The sequence below is a fragment of the Colobus angolensis genome, unplaced genomic scaffold, assembly GCF_000951035.1.
Source record: "Colobus angolensis palliatus isolate OR3802 unplaced genomic scaffold, Cang.pa_1.0 Scaffold26, whole genome shotgun sequence".
Lineage (NCBI taxonomy): Eukaryota > Metazoa > Chordata > Mammalia > Primates > Cercopithecidae > Colobus > Colobus angolensis.
This window is the reverse complement of record NW_012115821.1, coordinates 11,029,957-11,050,813: the sequence shown is the minus strand read 5'-3', so window position 1 is coordinate 11,050,813 and position 20,857 is coordinate 11,029,957. Positions and strand designations below refer to the sequence as shown.

Sequence of the window (20,857 nt, the reverse complement as noted above, 5' to 3'; positions counted from 1 at the left end):
TTTTTTTTTTTTTTTGAGACGGGGTCTTACTCTGTTGCCCAGGCTGGAGTGCAGCAGTGCAATCTTGGCTCACTGCAGCCTCCGCCTCCTGGGTTCAAGTGATTCTCCTGCCTCAGCCTCCTGAGTAGCTGGGACTACAGGCATGTGCCACCACGCCTGGTTAATTTTTGTATTTTTAGTAGAGATGGGGTTTCACCATGTTGGCCAGGATGGTCTTGATCTCCTGCCCTCGTGATCTGCCCACCTCAGCCTCCCGAAGTGCTGGGATTACAGGTGTGAGCCACCACGCCCAGCCAAGCCTACATTATTTCTTAAATTTAAACACAAAAAGATCATTCCAAATTTCACAAACAATGTTGAGCAAAATATGCCACACACAAAGAAGCTCATACCATACAATTCTATTTATTATATAAAATTAGTCCAGGCTCACATCTGTAATCCCAACACTTTGGTGGCTAAGCTAAGAGGACTGCTTGAGGGCAGGGATTCAAGACCAGCCTGGGCAACATAATGAGACTCTGTCTCTTATAAAAAACAAAATTAACCAGGTGTGGTGGTGCATACCTGTGGCCCTAGCTACTTAGGAGGCTAAGACGGGAGGATCACCTGAGCCCAGAAAGTCAAGGCTGCTGTGAGCTATAATTGTGCCACTGCACTCCAGTCTGGGTGACAGAGCAAGACTCTATCTAAAAAAAAAAAAAAAAAAGACACACACACAAATTCAAAAACATGGTAAAACCAATCTCAGATGATTCAAGATAGTGACAGCCTCAGTGGAAGCAAGCATGGTAGTGAGTGGAAGATGGCATGAGAGGGTCATGTTCTACCTCTTATTCTAGATGCTAGTTCCTTAGGCATGATGACTTTGGGAAAATTCATCAAGATGTACAACTTGGATTTACAAGTATACAAATCCTATAGCATGTTATGCTTCTACAGAAAATAGAAAAAACAACCATTCTCTCCCTTTCACAGTTTGCTAACTAGACCAAGACGAAAAAATACACTGAGAAAGAGGGTGGGCAGTCTGAAAACGCTGAGAAGTTTGACTTTGCAAATTCTTGAGCCACTGACAGTCTTGTTAAAACCTCTTAGTGTGCCTTTCCCTCACGGCATCAATTTATATAGCAATTCACTATTTTAATTCCTGTAATGAAAGTGTGAGGAGATCTGTAGTCAATCATAATTGTGTCCTGCAAATTCCAGAAAATGTTTGCTGGGATGTAAGCCTCTGATGGCTGGCTCAGCAAGTGATTTAGAGCGATGTGGTGAACTTTCATATTAACAGCTCATTAACAATTGCGTTTAAAATGTAAACACTTGATACATTTTTAGAAACACCAGTACTGATTAGGTTTATTTCACATTACAGGAAGTCAGAAGATAATATGCTAAATAGATTTTCCTTTTTTCCCTCTCAATGATATATTAAATAATAGTAGGTTAGACCTAGTTTTGTTTTCAGTTTCCATAAATGAGAAATGTGAAAACCATGGGGGTTCCAACTCAGTTCCTCTTCTCCAGTTCCGCGTTTAGGGAGCACAGACTTGAAATGCATTTTGCGCATCTTCCAAGACTAAATACTGAGGTTATGTTTGTGCAGTTGTCTGAATAAAACTGATGCTACTTCAAAAAATAAGTTGATTCGGTCACAGAAAAATATCAAGCAAAGTATTAATTGATTTAATTGCCCTGCTTTTATTTAAAGCTAGACAAGAACTATAGGGGAGGGACCTTATCAAGGATGTTAACAGCTTTATATATATGCCCAGCACCTAGCCAAATTATAGAAAGAGCATGGGAACTGCTTAACGATTTGCTTTACCAGTCAATCTTGATGTGGAGTGGGGGACAGTTAATGATAGTTATCATTTTAGGCCTGAGTTCCTTTAAATTATCAATTTAATATTTTTATTAAATATATGCATTTCAAGTACATTTATCTCCATTGTTTTTACCACAAAAAAATAAAGACAAGGAATTCAAATGTTTGGATTATTTTCCCTCACTCATACCAAATACAAGGAAAGTAAACATTCTGAAGTTAAAGTAATATTCTTAGCCTGACAAATCATATACTGGGGACATAGAAACCTAAATTATCTGAAGGCAATTAATTGTTCTTTGTCAACGAAAGAAGAATTTAGCTCCCAAACTGGATAAAATCCCAGCCAAGTAATGATCAATAATGGCAAAAATAGTAACACTATTTTTTTCCTGTTTCTTGATTATCAACAGTCAAGAGGCTATAGCAAATAAATATACAAATATATACTGTGAAAACATCAATATTTGTATCTACAAGAAGGATGAAAAATTAACTTTGTGTAGTAATACCCCTCCACTATATTTAATAAAAGACAATACAACAGACCTTTAAGAATGGGTGTTCCTTCTGATACTTGAAGGAAGCACACAAACAAATATATTGTGGAACTGGTGGGGAAAAGAACAACCATCCCAAATCACAGGGCCAAAGGGAGCCCAGGATGTCACCTGGGCTGTCATGTCCAGATTACCAACAAGTTTCATTTAATTCCAGCATCACCGGCTGCTCTTATATTCCCTGGGTTCCCTCTCCTGGCTCTGCCTAAAGACAGACCCAAAGACCAAAAAACTCTACCACGTAGTCCAAGTCATCTAATGCTAGCAAGCCCCTGAATCTTGCCACATAGGACCCACTTATAATTGCAGTAATGTGTCTCTTTCCTAGCCTAATTACTATTCTCAGAGAAAAATCTCTCTTTGTTTTGACAATTTTTCCTAACCCTTAGAAAAAATGGTTCAGGAATAGATTCCAGTACTATTTTTCGTACATGAAATAAATATTCTATTTATTTTATTACATTTCTGTTCTATAAGTGTGTGGTTAGATGGTTGTTATTATTCTTTCTGGCTGCTGGAGATACCAAGTCTGGTTTATATCCTCTAACCAGCATTAGTCCATGCCCACATAAGCATTTAATGAGAAAGGATCCTGGGGCTACATGCTTCATAGTCATGTGAAATTGGATACTCTGAAGGGGAAATCACTTTCTCTAAAGTGTAACCATTAACTGAAAGAGAAAGCCTGGTGTGGCATGAGTCATGGGTAACATAGGTGAATCACAGTCCTAATGGGCAGGTGGCCATCTCTGAAGAGGATTTCAGAGGTGCTCTCCCCACCTTGATCAATTAAATTCTCTTCTTAAGAGACAAAACATTGTATTCCACAGTTAAAGTATGAAATGCATACATAACCAGATAAAATGACACAATTGTTTCAAAAGTTCAGTTATTTACATACTCCTTTCATGATCTGTATAATATCTATGAGCCAATGTTCTATATTAATACAACATTTCTCTTTAAATCAACTCAATTTTGCCAGTCTAAATTAACTTTTTGAAGAAGGCAATTTTATATCCCCACTGTAAATATCCAGTGTCACTGGTATACATATTGTACACAGCCAATATCACTTGCCATAAATAGAAGGAAACTGAAAAGATTTCATGCGACTAACCAAAAATGTATTCATTCATCTCATCTCATGTACCACATGGAATACTGTAACAAACTGGTTTAAATTCATACTAGAGAGTAAATGAATGACAGAATTTTCAACACCAAAAGAGGTAGGCAGGGCCCCGAGAACCTGAAGCAGCATGTATTCAGGATAGAGGGTAAGGGGGGTGGGGTTGGATGTCACAAGCTATGAGAAGCAAGGGTACAAAAGAGCAGACAGTAGCCCACTTCATGATTATTTATACCTGGGGCTGTCCCTGAATATGTCATAGAGGAAGTCCTCTGTACTGTTTGATTTGAAGGCCCTTCTACTTCTACGCACCATCTCTTTTAGACATCCACATCTGCGCTCACAAATTACCCATCACAAAGAAATCACAAGCTGTTAATAGGTCTCTTCATTGTGGCTGACAGTGCAAACCAAATGCCAGTCCCTGTGCTGAGATACAGATTTCTGGAATACTAACTGGGATTCCCAATGCGGGGAGACACAGTACCTAGAGGTCACTCCAAGGACTCCTGGAACATGCTCCTGAATTCTGTTGCTTCTTGCCATTCTTGCCACATAGTGCCGTTATGCTCTAGCTCTCTCTGGGTATCCTTCTCTCCAATCAGATTCTCAATTCTCTCATCATCTTTCTACTGCTCTTAACACCTGGCTCTCAGCAAAACAAGTGCCCAATTCATAGAAAAAGTGAGTAAGTGAATCTGAATGCATCAACCACAAGTGAATGAATGAATGAATGAATGAATGAAAACAGATCAGCTTTGCAGAAAGAAGCACCTGCTTGCCTAAGGTATGTCCCCAAATTATCCCAACCTCATCTAAAGTTACCAAGGAACACAGCACAAATCCATTAGCATCCTGCTGCCTTTTCAGAGAAATGACAGGTTCTTCTCCCCTTGCCTGGTCAAAAGATTTGTCACACTCTGTGTCTTAAAATGCCTCCTCGTTACAAACTGTGCAATCTTGGTCAACTTACCTAACATCTCTGAACATCTGTTCCCTTACTCGTTAAATACTGAAGAACAATATCTGCCCCATGAATTGTGATAAAGATTAAATGAGAGATTTAAAGAAAAGTGACTATAGTGTATTAAAAGCCAAAAGCCAGCTACATTTTTGGACCAGATCACAATGCCATGATAAATACCAGTGGAATAATGGTCCACAGTGTCACATCACACGCTTTCATTCTGCTGTCCTCATGACTTCTCTGTTTGTCAGTATCAGGGTTTTTCATGTTTACAAAGAAAATGGAGCAGGTTAGCAGGCCTCAGTGGCATTAATGGGCAAAGCATCGTGGGCAACTGTTGTTCATAAATGCACCATTTCAAATGTATCCTGGGTAGATGATGACCACAATTCATTCCCATTTTGAAGGGCCCTCCATTTTTTACTTCTTTCTCAGTCTGAATCTCCTATACTTGTAATACTGACAGAGCTTCCCTCATTTCTAAATCAGAAAGATGAGCACCTGCAGCCACAGGAAGGGAAATCCGGGACCTGATGCCTATAATATCTTTCAGACAGAGAATATTCCCCCAGTGCCTCTACCCAGGAGATGGTAAACTACTTTGACATCTCAGCTGTTGCCCCTCCAAGCAGATTCACACACCTCTCGGCTAGCACCCCCTTTGGGCAGGCATCTACTCATGTTTACAGTTATTCATTATGACTGGCTATACACACACAGTGCCTTTGGTGTCAAACTGAATGGCCCCTTAGACCCCCATTCCAAGACAGCTGGAAGATACAGACATACATTAAATAAGACAAAAGCAGGAAAACTGCATTGACTTCCTTGAGATGGGGAGGCTGAAGCCAACCAAAGCTGACCTGCTAGAGAGTCCTCCAGAGCTCCAGTGTGGGATGACTCACAGCAAGGAGCATGGGATCAAAACTTTGAGGTGCTTCAGGGTCAGAAAGTTTTCCACAACAGCTTCTGTGGATGTCTGTGAACAAATATGCCAGCAAGGAAAAAGATCAACTATTTTGCAGGTGAATCATCTTGAACCAGTAGGGCCAGCATGCATTCTAAGTGCCAGGGCAAGTTCCCAACCCTCTGAGCTAGTGCACATCTACTGTGATTCCACCCATCTCTCCGTGGAATAATCCATCCAATAACACACAAGTGGAGAAGTGCCCTTTTCCATCTACAATCATCTAAATGTAGAGTCATGGGAGAAGGTGAGAGGCAGTGACCTCAAGAGGTGGCTTCTAGACCACAGAAACACCCTGTGTTTAAACAAGGGATTTCGCATGTCCTCAAAAGGCAGTTAGACACATTCACATAATTGGGAGTGAATCTAAGAACTCTAGAAAGAACAGCACATTTCCCCACTAACATAGCTGTATTGAAAAATCAACCTGTGGCTCTAAGGGAAATGAGAAAACACAACTGGTGATTCCTAGCTTGGCATCCAATCTTCGTTTTTGTGATCCCTCAATTCTCAGTTCAAGTATAAATAGACTTTTTTCCCCCTGAAGTAGGAAAAGGATTAAGTAGACAGGACATTTTCTAAGTTCTGTGTAGCATATGTTCATAAGCTTTCCTTTTGTAGCATTTATGGATTCACTCTGGATAGGGTTAAGCTGGAGCAAAGCAATTTGGCATGCTTGCAATTTGCTTTATCGGGTGAAGCAAGCACAGACCGCAGAGGCCACCTCGACCTGAGCAGCAAAGAAGCTTCCCAGAACCCGGAGGGAGACATTGATTATTTTCCTTACAGGGATGCTCAAGCTGAGCCATCCTCCTTGCAGAATAGTCAATGAGCTTCATTCAAATTATCCTCAGGAAAGCAGTGGCCAAACAGACACAAGTGATCATTATCATACGAACTTAATTTCTGACCAAATTCCACAATCACACTGCTCTTCCTGAAGTCACTCAGGCAGTATCTGCACTGCTACACAAACCTCAGGGTCAGCATTCCAATCCATTCCAGCCTAAGGATCCCATTCAGCAGCAGAGGTGCTTTCCAAATCTGTACATTCACTTCGGTACCTTCTACCCACACGACAGAATACAGTGCAGCAGGAGATGAGGATGCAGTAGGAGAATTCTTAATGTTCACAATATAATGTTGGATGGAAAAACAGTATGTGCCATTTTATTAAAAAACATGCCTACATAAAGAACTAACTGGGAAAAACGTACCCAGAAATGTCACATGGAGTCATCTCTGGGCAGTAGGATTATAAGCAATTTCTATTTTCTTCTCTTTCTCTGAACTGGTTTCCAAATATTCTAAAATGCAAATGCATTACTTTTATAATAGTAATACAGTAATTCTAAGTGATTTAAATATATAGACTGTGATTCTCAAAATGCAGGAGTTAAAGAAAAAAATAAAGGCATAGACTGAACCTTATAAAAAAGATGTTTATCCACAAAACAAAGAAGCATTTTCATTAAAACAATATAATTAACCTGCACCATTAGGAAAGAACTACATCATATTTCACATTCAATTTTGTTATTATCACCATCACTATTTCTTAAGCATCTGCTGTACACAATGCCCTGCAGTGTGTATAAGTACTCAACTAAATAAACCAGGTGGTAACTAAGTTATTTACATCACTGGGACTCTTCCAGTATTATTAAAGTTGAAGAATTAGAAAGGCAGCATTTATTAATAACAGGGGCACTAATCCAGCTTCCTGCCCTGTACTCCACTTACCCAGAGTCTCTCCCAGTCCTGCCAAGTAAGATAAAGTAGAATTAAGATGGCAGCTAAACAGGTAGACATTGTGCCCTTGGCCACAGGTGACTCCGGCAAGGGTGGACACCTGAACTACTTCCAACCACTCAGATTCTTTCCCAGAGGAAGGAGGAATACAGGAATACAGTTAGTCTCTATCACCCCCTTGAATGAGGCACAGGGAGTTGCATGGGTGGCCATAGCTGGCTGGATATGCAAAGAAGCCAGTCTGCAGAGAGAAGAGGTGAGAGGTTATGAGGCTCCTGAGAGTCCACTGCTCTTCAGGATGGAGATGCTGAGAGATTATGTTTCTCCATTTACCCATTCCACTATGGTTAGTTTTTGAGGGTCAGCCACTTCCTGGGCTAAGGCTTCAGGAAGCTCACCGTCTAACCTTTTGTCAAACGAGTAAGCTATCCTGTGACCTTGTAGAAGCCTCATCTTTCATCGTTTTTGTCACTGTTTGTTTTGTATTGTTTCTTGAAAACAAATTATCCCTAAGACAGAGTTGCAAGGTTCAGAATTCTGAACTCTCTTCCCTCACTCATTACAAGCTGAATCCTTCCTCTTGTCCTTCTTTCAGATCTTAACTTAAATGTCATTAACTCTGACCACTCCAAATGAGGAGGCCTGCTACGTTTTGCCTCTTGATGTTTCCTAAATAAGATTTACATAACTTTTAACTGTATATGCTTTGTTGGTTTACTAGTTGTGATCTGTCTCCTTCCCTAGGGCATAAAATCATCTGCCCGGCCCATGTTCCTTGTACCTCACACAGCACATTCCTAGTGTATTACAGGAGATCGATAGCATTGAATGCATCAGTCAGTCATGTAGGTGAGTGCATATTCATTCATTCAATATACAAATAATCATTGAGCACTTAAAATCTGCAAGGCTTAGTCCTTTCCTGATAAGAAACTAAGGAACTAGTGATTCAAAAAGGAGATTAGGTACATATGCAAAGACAAGAACATTGACACAGCAGATGCTGCTGAGGGCCTGTCAACCAGAAATTTCCCTCTTTCACTTTACAGGTAAAGCCCTGTGCTGGTTAATGTTGTATGTCAACTCAACTGGGCCATGGGGTGCCCAAATTAAATATTACTTCTGGATGTGTCTGTGAGGATGTCTCTGGGTGAGATTAGCATTTAAACAAAAGGCCATCATCCAGTCTGTTGAACAGAAGAAAAGGAAGAGAAGGGAGAAATTTGCCCTGTTTCTGTTTCACCGTGTGAGCTGCGATACCTGATCTCATCTTCGCCTGCCCTCATACTGGGATTATGCCATTGGCTCCATTGGTTCTCAGGTCTTAGGACTTGGACTGAATTACACCACCGGCTTTCCTGGGTCTCCAGCTTGCAGATAGCACATCATGGAACTTCTCAGCTTCCAGAATCACATAAGCCAATACCTCACAATAAGTAAATAAACCAATAAATAACCTTTTGTTTCTGTTTCTCTGAAGAATCCTGACTAGCATAAGCCCCAATTTTATTAGGGTGGCCTCCCTCCACAAAGCTGTGTACTCAAGGGAAGGTGAGATTATCCCAGAAAAGAAATAAAACCTGATTAGTTTAAAGCAGGGAAAGGGTAACAGCTGCTCTGATACCCCTTTAGCCCCGAGGGCAGCTGGGCAGACCCAGAGCAGCCACAGACCCCACATCCATGCCCTATACACACACATCAGCCACCCCAGCTGTGAACAGCCTCTTCTGATTGCTTAACGTGTTGGCCAAATTGTATTTTCCATGTGCGCCATAACAAGAACAAAGTCGGGAAGCACCAATCTAAGCCACCAGGGATGAGTCCCATTCCGCGTGCCAGTGTCTGATTTAGGAAGGAACATGGGACTGCAATCAACTAAATGAGACTTAAGGGGAAGCCTGCTGGGGGGTTACGGAACGGTTCCTTGCTTTTAAAAAGGGACATATAAAACATATATTTTATTTTGCCAGTGGATGTTGCCATGTCTGCCTGTGGCTCCCAAAAAGGAAGCAGCCATCTTAGAACTATGAAGGCAGCCAGTCTAAGAACAAAGTCAACACACTGAAGATGGCAGAGGAAAAAGAGCAAGAAATAGGCACTTTGGTAACACTGTTGAGCCACTGAATTAACAAAACCTGAAATTGCACCCCCTCCCAGGACGTCTTATTCCCTGAGATAATTCATTTTTCTTATTCTGATGGGTTTTTATTTGGTGGATTTTCAAATGTAACTTGGTAGAGCAACTCACAAAATAATTGACAGTACTTAGCAATCTGTCAACAGCTGAGTGCTCAAAATCCTCTCCCTGCTACACAGTGACAACCATCAAAGGCACCCTGGTGGGTCCCCAGTTGCTTGGCACTAGGGAAAAGTGGATTGCAGTTAGATTCCAGACATTTGGAGCCAGGATTCTATAGTGCCTTCCCATCAATCATGACATCCATGGGACTCAGCAGGTAGACTTGCAGAGGGCAGGGAGCTTTTTTCTTTTAATTCCCCTATTGTTTGAACCATTTCAAGTTGACTTTTTGATTATTTGCAGCCAAAGGCATCTTCAGTGATAAATCCATCTTCACATAATTAGCAGCAAATTTATGTGGCCTCCTTCAAGCAAAGACTTAGGAGAAAATGATGCACAGATTCATAATTCCACCCACATTCCCCAAAAGTTTTAGATGATGGGTCCTCAGTGAATTTTCCCTATACAAAAAGACAACTGAGATGCCAGAAAAAGGATTAATCATGTGATCATCTGACACTTATCATGGGAGTCACAAAGTACCACATGAATGGTGAGGCATCACCTTGTCTCAGTGTTGAATTAGGCGCAGCATAATTTTAAAACATCAGTTTGTACTTTTTGCTATCCCTCCTGTGTATACTGTTCCCTTTCGCATCTCAAAAACTTCAAGACTTTGCCTTCTTCTCTTTGTCTCCGGGGCATATTCAAACGCAAAAGATACTAAAAGGCAATCCCCAATCCCCTAAATCTAGTCCCCATTAAAGATTTTTCTTTTTCAAAAAAGCCTAAATTCATTGAAGGGTACGTGTTAGATACCAGCAGGAAGGTCTAAAATAAAGACAATTTGGGTTGTTTTGTTTTGCTTAAAAGTGTTTTTCTCTGATCTTGTTTAGATGGGCAGTTGGAGTACAGTAAGGATTGGGCTTTCCTGATATTGAAGAGAAGCTGAATCAGTTCCTTAAAGTAGTTAAAGTAGTGGAAGCTGGCACCCTGCTTCCTGGCAGAACTCTAGAGAGGTGACAGGACTTTTGATAGGGACAGCGATGGGATACTGGGAAAATGACTACTGGGGCCTTGAAGTCACAGTGAAGCCTTCTTTGCACAGATACAACAGGGCTACCCAGCACTGCACAGACAAGAAGCCTCTGATGGTGACCAGTGTGGACTAAAGTTCAGAGGGCCTTTTTAAAAATGTTTTGTGCTGTAACAGACCTGCAGTATTTTTGCATCAATGACCTTAAGTGAGTAGACACTCCAAATACCACTTAGAACTTCCCAACATTTAGAGAAAAAAAAGTAACCAGTTACGAATGTATGCATGCTTGCAATTCATGCAGCATTCAAAACAATTTTTCAGAATGAAATCTTTAAATCAGAATGCACACTCAGTTTGTATTCTTAGTTGATTTGACACATCATGAACAACCAAAGGATTCCACAATACCAGGCCAAGTTCCCACTGTAGGGGTGTAAAGGTGTGATACCCATCCTCACCTCTCATAAGAGTCACAGTCGACACTCCTATAACAAAAGACAGGTCCGCAAGAGAAAAGCATAACAAATGTATTTAATCAAAGTTTTATGTGGCACAGCAGCCTTCAGAAATGAAAACCCAAAGACTCAGGGAAAATGGTTTTTATGCTTAGGTTCAGTGAATAATGCACAGCCATGTGGTAGAACAAAAGGGGTGTGTTCTACTGGAAACAGAAAACAGATTGGCGGTGGTGCGGGTGGTGCTGGGGACCAGCAAGTCCTGACTGTTCAGATTCTTCTTGACTTCTCTGTGCAACATTCCTTCTCCCAAGTATGGAGTAGGGCCCCTATGGAATGAGGATCTTCAAGAGAGAAGGAAGAGAATGACTTTTCTAGGTTTCATGGCTTGCTGTGGGGAAGAGACGTTCTAGTTTCTATGACCCACCTTAGGGAAGAGGAATTCTGGTTTATATGACTTGCTTAAGGGGTGGAAGAGAAGTAGGAGACAGGATGATGGCAGATTGCCAGAAAGACCTTGGTTCTGAGGGCTTTCCAAGGTATTTCCTTCAGTTTAAAGTACTCAGCATGCAAAGGTACCATACTTTGGAGGATTGGGTTCTAACACCACTAATTATTTAATATTTTCCTTCCTGCAAATCCTGCCACCTTGAAAAAAGGAAAACTAACTGTACAACAGATAGTTCTGTAGCTAATGAGCATTATTAAATATTTTCAAAACATTCCAATAAAAGGCAATACCAAACTACTTTTAATACTTTCTAAATAATGCCACCCTCATTTATGAAGAATTGCTGTATTTCCCTCAACGTTCTGGGCATTAACGAAGATTGAATATAAATAAAAGAATTGCCTTATATGTATGGCACTTTAAAGAGTTGAGATTCCCAAATAATACACAAGCATTTTCAAATCACACGTGGGATGTAAAGTGAAAATGTTCTTGAAGGAAATATCCTCTAATAACACTTACCTACTTCAGAGGGTGATGGGAAGCCCTATTAACACCAAAGGAACACTTTTAGATCTTCAAATAAAAGTGCTATACAAATGCAAAGTATTATTATTATAGTTCTGAAATAATTTCACACCTAGGGATGGGAAAACCCCAGGCCAAATTTTATTGCTTCTCTCATGCGTGATAAACAAGAAATGCTATAAGCAAAGGGTGAGGGGGTGGTTAGTAGGGGGTGTGATAGTGGGGAAGTGGAAATCAAACAGAACAAAGACTTCAAAGTGTCTCTTTCACTAGGACTTTATATTTCCCCAGATGTCATTTTAGGAACTCTCAGGGAAAAAAGAAAAAAAAAAAAAAAAGTCCCTTAAAGGTCAGAGTTAAGTACAGGGACAAAGTTCTCATTGCTTTTGTACCAGATAAAACAACAACAGGCTGAGCTGAAAAAAATAAGCTTGCCTACTTCTATGGGGCACAATTTCTCCCAAAGCATTTGCCAAACTTAAAAAATGGCCAGATGAATTATTACTGAATCACTCACTAGTGTGATGATCTCACCTATGAAGTCAAATGTAGCTGCTTTAACAAACACCAGGATTTCTAGTCAGTTACTGAGAGCACTGAGCAAGACAGCCATTTGTTACTGCTGATGGTAGTGGTGGCAATGATGATGAAGATGATAATGATGATGATCATGATTGTGATGATGGTAATTACACTAATGATAGGATATGGAACAGAAGTTCTCAAACCTGCTGATCAATGGAATCACCCGTAGAGCTTTTTACAATACAGATTCTTGGTTCTCCATCTCAGCCCCACTGATTTTGAATCTCTGAAGATAGAACCCAGGAATTTTTTTTAAAGTAGCCATCAGGGTAACTGAAGTGACAGTATCTATAAGTAATATAATGATTAAGAAGGCGGGCTCTGTGAACACACTGGCTGGTTGGTGTCTTCTCCCAGTTCTAACACTTATTAGCTATGTGACCTTGGAAAAAATACTTAGCCTTAAGTCTCAATTTCCACATCTATAAAATGGAAATACTAACATGACCCACCTACAAAATTGACATGCTATTACTACCTACCTTGTAAGGTAGATGCCTAAAGTAGGCAAATTTTTTAAAGCATATATTAATTCCAAGAAAGACAAAACATTTTATATTAAAGAAAACATAACAAATACCATTTGGCTTAGCAGTAGAAAAAAACTACATAATCGTGATAATGTAAATATTACCTGTTGATTTAAATAAAAATTATAATATAAGTATGTCAGGAGGCTCTGGGGATCCAAAGTGGTAGGAGTGGAAAGGATCAGAGAGCTGTCGCTAAAATTGATGAATTAGGAAAGAATAATATAAGTACATTATTGAGAAAGAGAGAGGTAAGCACCAGAAACATCAGAGCAGAAAGCTGCTAGTTCTGGGGAAGCGATCCAGAGAGAGGCGGAAAGAAGGCATAGATGCTGCAGTTTTGAAATATTTGCTTCGTAATGCAGTTTTATTTAAACAATTTAGATACACTGCTTTGATAAAAATAAAAATAAAATGTAAAAGGTAATTCATAATGCATATAAGTACAATATGGTATTTCTTTATATACTGGGGTTAATATAAAGCTTTTCAATTTACCAAAACTTGCCTTAAAAAAAATGATATAATATCACCAACTATGCCACCAAAATGTCCATTTCTTAAAAGTGTACGATAAAGACTTACTTTTTCCCTGGCACACTCTAAATCCTAAAAAGATATTTGCTGAATTCAGCTGAGGATGGTGGAACAATATATAAAGAAAAAATTCCTTTGTACAATCAAGGTCGCAGCAGGAAGGGGATGACATCTTTACCTGGGGTGAAGGTAGGGTTAAGGGAAGACCACTAAGGGATGGTCTAGTGTGCTGGAGTTAGCAAAAATTCCATTAACACTCTAGACTCAAAGGGGCAAAGGGAAGAAGCAGTTACCAGACAGTGGAAAGAGCTGTATCTGCAGAAGAGAGACCCCCAACAGGAACCGTGGCCTTCCTTAGAGGGATACAGTCATTGCCAACTCACACTGCTGCAGGGAAGAAAGTAGGGAAGAATATTTCAGCCTCGTGTTCCCAGGTCTTCGTCCAGTTCCTTCCTCTGGCTAATACAACAGAAAGCCAGCCAACAAGGGAGCCCAGGGAATGCCTGCAATAAGAGTTTAGGCCCTTGGTGCAGAGCTGTTTAGAAGAGAGAGGAGCTGGAAGCACAAATGAATATCCAGCACAAGCACTATACAGGGTTGTTGTTGTTATTGTTGTTGTTGTCATCGTTGTTAATTTGTCTCTTTTCCTACTCAGCCTCCTAAAACAAGCCCCTCAAATTTTCATCTGTTTAAGAAATATTCATGGCATGATAGCAATATGGTGATGTTATGCATTTGTTAAAAATTTACTAAGCACTTTCATATATATTGTCTTTATGTGATCCTCAAAACAGCCCTGTGCAATAAATAGGGCAAAAGTTATCCTCATTTTACAGGTGAGGAACCTGAGATCTTAAAGAAAGTTGGGAATCTTGCAGAGAGTCACAAAGCCAGCAAATGGCAGAGCCAAAACTAGAAGGAACGTTTCCTAATACCCCAGCTAAGGCTCTTCTCACCATACAATACTGTCATGCTATTTATTCACAGTAGGAGTGCAACATTGATATCCCTGTTAAAAAAAAAAATCAACTAGTTTTGTTCTAGGCACTGCACAGAGCACAGAAATAGTCAACAAATAAGACACAAGGGGAAACAGAGAAAACTTGCCCATTCCACTCTCATTCTCCATTCCACAAGCAATGCCAGAACAGGAAGTAATTGAGTTTTCAATCACATTTTACACATCATTGAAAAGAAGGTGTTCAGTAGGGTAAGAACAGTATTCAAAGGAGAAATAAAAATTCAGGGAAAAGTAGAAAAATGTTTAAAGAATATACCTGTTGTGTTTGGGGTTGCTGGGGGTAAACAGAAGAAAATCTCAGTCCCTTCACAATCCCCATGACACAAAGAGACCAGAGCCCCAGAAATTGGGAGGGATGACTTCTCTGCTTCTCTTCTCATTTCCAGCCCTACCCCCACATACATATACATTCTTTGAGAGCTAAGAGAAGCAGCCAAGAGTGACTTCCCTGTACCAAACACAGGAGTACTGGGAAGTTCAGCAAAATAACCTGTTTTTGAGATTCTAATAAAGAACTCTGTACCTTTTGTAATCTACTGCAAACACTGAGCTACTTACACATGATGAAAGAAAGTAATGAGTGGCACTTTAATTGTAAACCTCCAAACATACCATATTTATTCTAAATCTAGCTCACTAATGAATAGACTATACTATCAATTAGGGTTCTGTAGTTGCAAGCAGCAGAAACCAATTGGCTAATTTAAGAATTATTGAAAGGATATTGGAGTCTCAGTCAATCCACGGCAGAATGGAAAATAAGATTTGGGGGTGATGACTAGCCAAAACAGACATGGAGGCAACAGTGGTCTCATAGTACATACTGGCAGATCAGAATGCCCGTCTAGGACAAGGGAGAATCCTTTAGCTAAAGAATCAGATTCCAAAGAAGGAGCATTTACTTTGCCAAGCTTGTGATCATACACCCATCCATAGGCTGGGTGCAGGCCCCTGGGTAGGGCCCCTGGTTACAGTTCCACTCGCCTAATTACCTCAAAAATACATAAAGGTGCTGTTAGGAAGGAAAAACATATACACAACAGAAAAAAAAAAAAAAAAAAGTTGGTGAGGGGGGTTCCCTCTATACTTACCAAGGCTTTCTTTAAAAATTCTTGAAGAAGCTAAACAGCAGTAGATTCCTAATTTCTCAAGACTATTAGTTAGTAATTGACGACAACGAAAGAAGGTAGTTTTCCTAATACCTACAAAACTTCAGCCTAATAACTTTTTCACGTCCAGAGGCCTTACTGCCTATATTACCTGTAAGTTACCTTTTTACTTGATTCCTAAGGACCAAGCAGAATTTTCCCTTCTTTGGTAACAACATGCTTATTTTAGAAATATTATCCTGAAGCTTCTAAAATGAATAGACTCATAAAAATATATAATGAATAAATTCATAAGGATGTTGCTGCTGCTGCTGATGCTGATGATGGTAACATTAATTAGAGCAGAAGCAGCTCACATCTACCAAGCACTTATCATGGGCCAGGACTTCTTCTAAGCCCTTGGTACAGAATACTTCATTTAATTCTCCACAACTACATGAAGCCAAAAACAGTATTATCCCCACTTCACAGATCAGGAAACTGAGACTCTAAGAGGGTGAGCAAGTTGTCCGTAGTCCAATAGCTAGTAAAAGCCAAATCATGACTAAACTCATGTCTGATTCCAGAGTACAAATTCAACAAGAGAGTTCCATTGAGAGTAGAGAAAATGGACTGTGCCTGTGTGGAAACATCCCCCAAGAGGAAAGGAAGCGTCATATCTGTGCCAAAAGATTACAAAGTTGTCAAGATGGCTACATCACCACTAAATCCAATTATTTATGAGCATTTATTTCTAAAAACTATCAAGTATTTCTTTATTCCAAGGTGTGGCTCAACAGTCCAGAGACATGTGGTTATATGGCCAAAAATAAGAATTATCTACTGCTTAAGACAGTATTTTCTTCACTGATGTTCAACCATCATGGCAAAATTCCAAGCCAACCAGTTTTCATGCCCTAGAATTTAGTTGCCCCAAAGCAAATCCTAAGACAAGAGGATTTTTTTTATAACTCCTATTTTGATTATCTAAAAGGGGTTTCTCCAATATCCCTGTAAAATTCTTCTTTGCCCTCCAAATAAACATGAAAAAATCAGCCCCAGAAGTAGATTTGTCAAGAAGTAAGTAAGAACTTAAAGTATAAGGTAAATCAAAATGGCTTTTCAACTTTAACTAAAGTGGTCATAGTTATGATTGCTGTAATAAAAATGACAGAAAAAACCCTAAAAGTGTCAAAAATGTAATTTATGATGGAAACAAATGCAAAATTATAGCATATTTCACCCTGGCCACCAAAGACTCTTGATGGAACTGCAGCCCTATAATTGCCCAGAATGAATTCTTTAAATTAAAATACTTCATGCAGAACAGAAATTAAACAATGAATCAAAGAACAATGCTGTACAGAGGTATGCTTATAAATATACCTAGCAAAGAGGAAACAATTACATTTTTCCATGTAAAAACCAACTTGATTGTAATGTTTCACAAGAGGCCGAGTAGGTACTTTTCCCATTGCTTCAAGCTTGGAAGTTCATTTCCTGTAATTCATTTAGGGCTCAGAGTGACTGGGTGGAATGAAATTAGATACACCAAATTCAGTGGCTCTTTTCTTTCTACAAAACTAGATCTTCCATGCAACTGCACAACTGACTTTCACAATAAATTTCATCCAACCCAATTGAAATGCCACTCTGCATTTTATTTTAAATGCTTTATTTGGCCAGCTAGTTTTATTTAACTATTGGCCAGAAGTAGTACAAGTGCATTCTTTTTCCATCTAGCATTAATCATAGTAAACTTAGCTCCATTGGAATGTCTTAACTGCTGAGAAGAAAGCAAAAGTCAGCAAGCATACAATCACATTTGTCTACTCTCAACACATCATTTTATTTCCTCCTGCTCTCTGCTAACTACTGCTCAGCACTTTTGCCTAAGAGGGAGGACAAGCAGGTGGTTAAGGAAGTTGTCCCGTCAGCTATATCTTTAGTCCAAGTGTTTAAATCTCTGAATAAAAGAAAAATCAATGTTGTAAAGGCAATGTTTGTCAAGGCCATGTAATAAATACACTTACCTTTACAGACCGTTCTCAATGGATTTCTCTTCTTTGCTGAGCTTCAAAGCTACAAAGAGATAAAAAATGAAAGACAGAGTTGTCTGTGAGTAAAACAACAAACGTTTTCTCCCCATGTCTCTAAATAGAATTTCCATATGCCATGGTATATGGTGCTAGCCAAATAAACCATTGATAAAACTGTGCCTCATACCTCCCGCACAAGAGGCCAAAAAAAGACAGTCAGAAACTGAAAATGGTGCACACATCTACCCAGAATTGAAGCACACAAACCTTGGCCAAATCTACAGTCAAATCTTTTGGAGTGTGAACTCCTCAACAGAATGGGAACAGCTTATAAAGTAGAGAGATGAAAATCAAATTAAACACGAGTGTGACATACTCAATCTGACTAAGCATTTTATTTTCTTATTTCTTTTTGTCATCTTTCTTGCATGCTCTATTTCCATTTCTCTGAAAAAGTTTCACTTAGTGATACTTATTTCATTTATATGAGGTGCATGGTCCTTCTAATAAAGACCTCACCACTTGTTCCATAAGTATATGTGTGCATGCTTACAGGGACAATCATCCTTTCTATACATAGACTGCAGCCTTGTCTCAGAAGAAACTCACAAAACAAAGGAAGCCACAACTTGACATTTCAAATCAAATCTTGTTAACTTCAGCTTTCTGTGATCAAAACATAAATACTATGCACTGACTACACGCAAGTCAATGTGACAAAAGATCTGCAAAACAACAGCAATAACTTACGGTTTCATGAAGCTGGTTCTTTAATCATCCAACCTGACTCATAAGGTGCCTCTGTAGTCACTAGTAATGGGAATACATCTCTTTCTCTCATTTTTGGCTAGGTCCTAACATCTCTGAAAGGTACAGTAGTTGGGGATAGAAAACTACACCATAGTTTTTCCATGGTTCTTTTTTTTTCCTTCAACATCTTACGGGATTGTTTTAGCTCTTACTGGACTGTTTCCCTCCACATCCCTCTATTCCACCAAAGAATGCATTGCCACTGATGCATGACCACCAAAGAACAAGTCAGACTTACGGGCTAAGATGTAAATCTTAGACTATTAATGCAGGACATAAGTCCCTTCTATGGGACAGAATCAGAAATTTCTCCTTCCCCCTGAGTTACACAGATTACAAATGAGTTTAGAAGAAACATAGTTTGGAGAATACTTGATAAAATAGTATAATATTGCATTTGTGAAATCTAAGAGATTAATAATCTGATAACATGGAGATTGAGCTGAATCCCTTTCCACTCCAAACACAGAATGCTAAACAAATACAATGATGATTTAAAATACATATATGTGTGTGTATGTATACATATGTGCATATATGTATATACATATGTGCCTATGTACACATACGTGTACATGCATACACATGTGTATATATACACACACATACATACACACATGTGCACACCCACACATATATAGCCAAGTTCAAAAGAAAGAGAAAAAGCCAATATAAAAATATAATGGATGTAGAGTTTCTAGAATGAAAGACATGAGTTCTCTTGAAAAAGTATACCAATATCTCAAAAAGATAAATAAAAGCAAATGCATACTTTGATACTCAGGATGAAACCACAGAACACTAGAGATAAAAATAAAGTCAACCAGAGAGGGAAAAAAAAAAGAGACTTCTGGCAAAAGAACATGTCATCAGCAAAAATAAAAGTAAAGCAACAGGCCGGGCACTGTGGCTCACGCCTGTAATCCCAGCACTTTGGGAGGCCAAGGCGGGCAGATCACCTGAAGTCAGGAGTTTGAGACCAGCGTGGCCAACATGGTGAAACCTTATCTGTACTACAAATCCAAAAATTATCTGGACTTGGTGGTGCACCTGTAATCCCAGCTGCTCAGGGGGCTGAGGAAGGAGAATTGCTTGAACCCAGGAGGCAGAGGTTGCAGTGAGCTGAAATTGCACCACTGCACTCCAGCCTGGGCAACAAGAGAGAAACTTTTCCTCAAAAAAAAAAAAAAGGAAAAAATTATATGCCCATACTAAACCCATCATTCAAGAATAATAGAGAACAATAGATAAATAGGAACACTTTTCAAAAAAAAAAAAAAGATTGTTCAGTGCTCAAAATAGTTTACTTTTGCCAAAAGAAATACTAAAATAAGATATGCTTGAATAAGTGGGAATTTATCCCAGAAGGAAGGAGTGAGAAACAAGAAGCAACAGTGAACAGAGAAATTAGTAAGTATGATGGTAAATCTAGTAACTTTAACAATAAGTAATGGGCATTGATTAATAATTATTAAGACCTAGTTGTAAAAAAACAAAACAATTTTTAGGATTTGCCAATACAGTGAAACTCAGTAGTTTATCACAATCATATGGAATAAAGAAGGGGGTAATAAATTGTTTAGAAGGAGGACAGAAATACTACTTAAGGCATTAAAGATATGCATTAAAACTAATTAACTTGTTAAGGATAACCAGCATTTTTTTATCTGTCTATATAACGAAAGAGGCCCTTGCACACGTACTCACAGAGACTTGTAGAATGTTTACAGCAGTATTGCCAGGATGGCAAAAAATACAGAAAACAACCCAAACATCTATCAGCAATACGATAAACACATTTTTTACGTATTCTTAGAATACAATATTATATAACTTTGAAAAATCAATGAAACAGTTACCCATATCAACATAGCTACCTCTCAAAATATGATGTAAAACAAAACAAGTGAGTCACAGAAAGCTATACATATTATTCTATTTGTATAACATTCAAAAAGACAAAAATAAATACTGTGTTGTTTTTGAATATAAACTTTAAGTGGTACAAAACAAAAAGAAAGGGAAGAAATTTACACAGAATTCAGGCTATCTTTATCTTGAGAGTGGGAGAGGAGATGGAATATGTGAAAGGGATAAGGGGGATTCTAGAATATGGTAATGCTCTGTTTCTTGGCCTAGAAAGAGGTATCTAGACAATCAGTTTATTATTTTCTTTAAACTGTATATGTATACTTGCACAAATTATTTTGCATGTATGCTCTACTTCCAAATTTTAAAACATATAAGAGTAATAACCAAAAGAATAGAAATTTCCAAATCAATAGAGGAAACAACATGGAGTAAAGAAAACACAATCGATTCTCTACAC

The 20,857-nt window shown here is 39.0% G+C and overlaps 1 protein-coding gene across 1 annotated transcript in view; it reads right to left on the bottom strand.

Moving 5' to 3' along the window:
* FHIT (fragile histidine triad) overlaps positions 1–20,857 on the bottom strand; it is a 1,487,281-nt gene that overhangs the window by 1,432,009 nt on the left and 34,415 nt on the right. Inside the window, exon 2 of the mRNA XM_011947204.1 lies at positions 17,707–17,761. The gene's annotated coding sequence lies outside the window, so the exon portion shown is untranslated. The remainder of the gene's footprint in view (positions 1–17,706; positions 17,762–20,857) is intronic.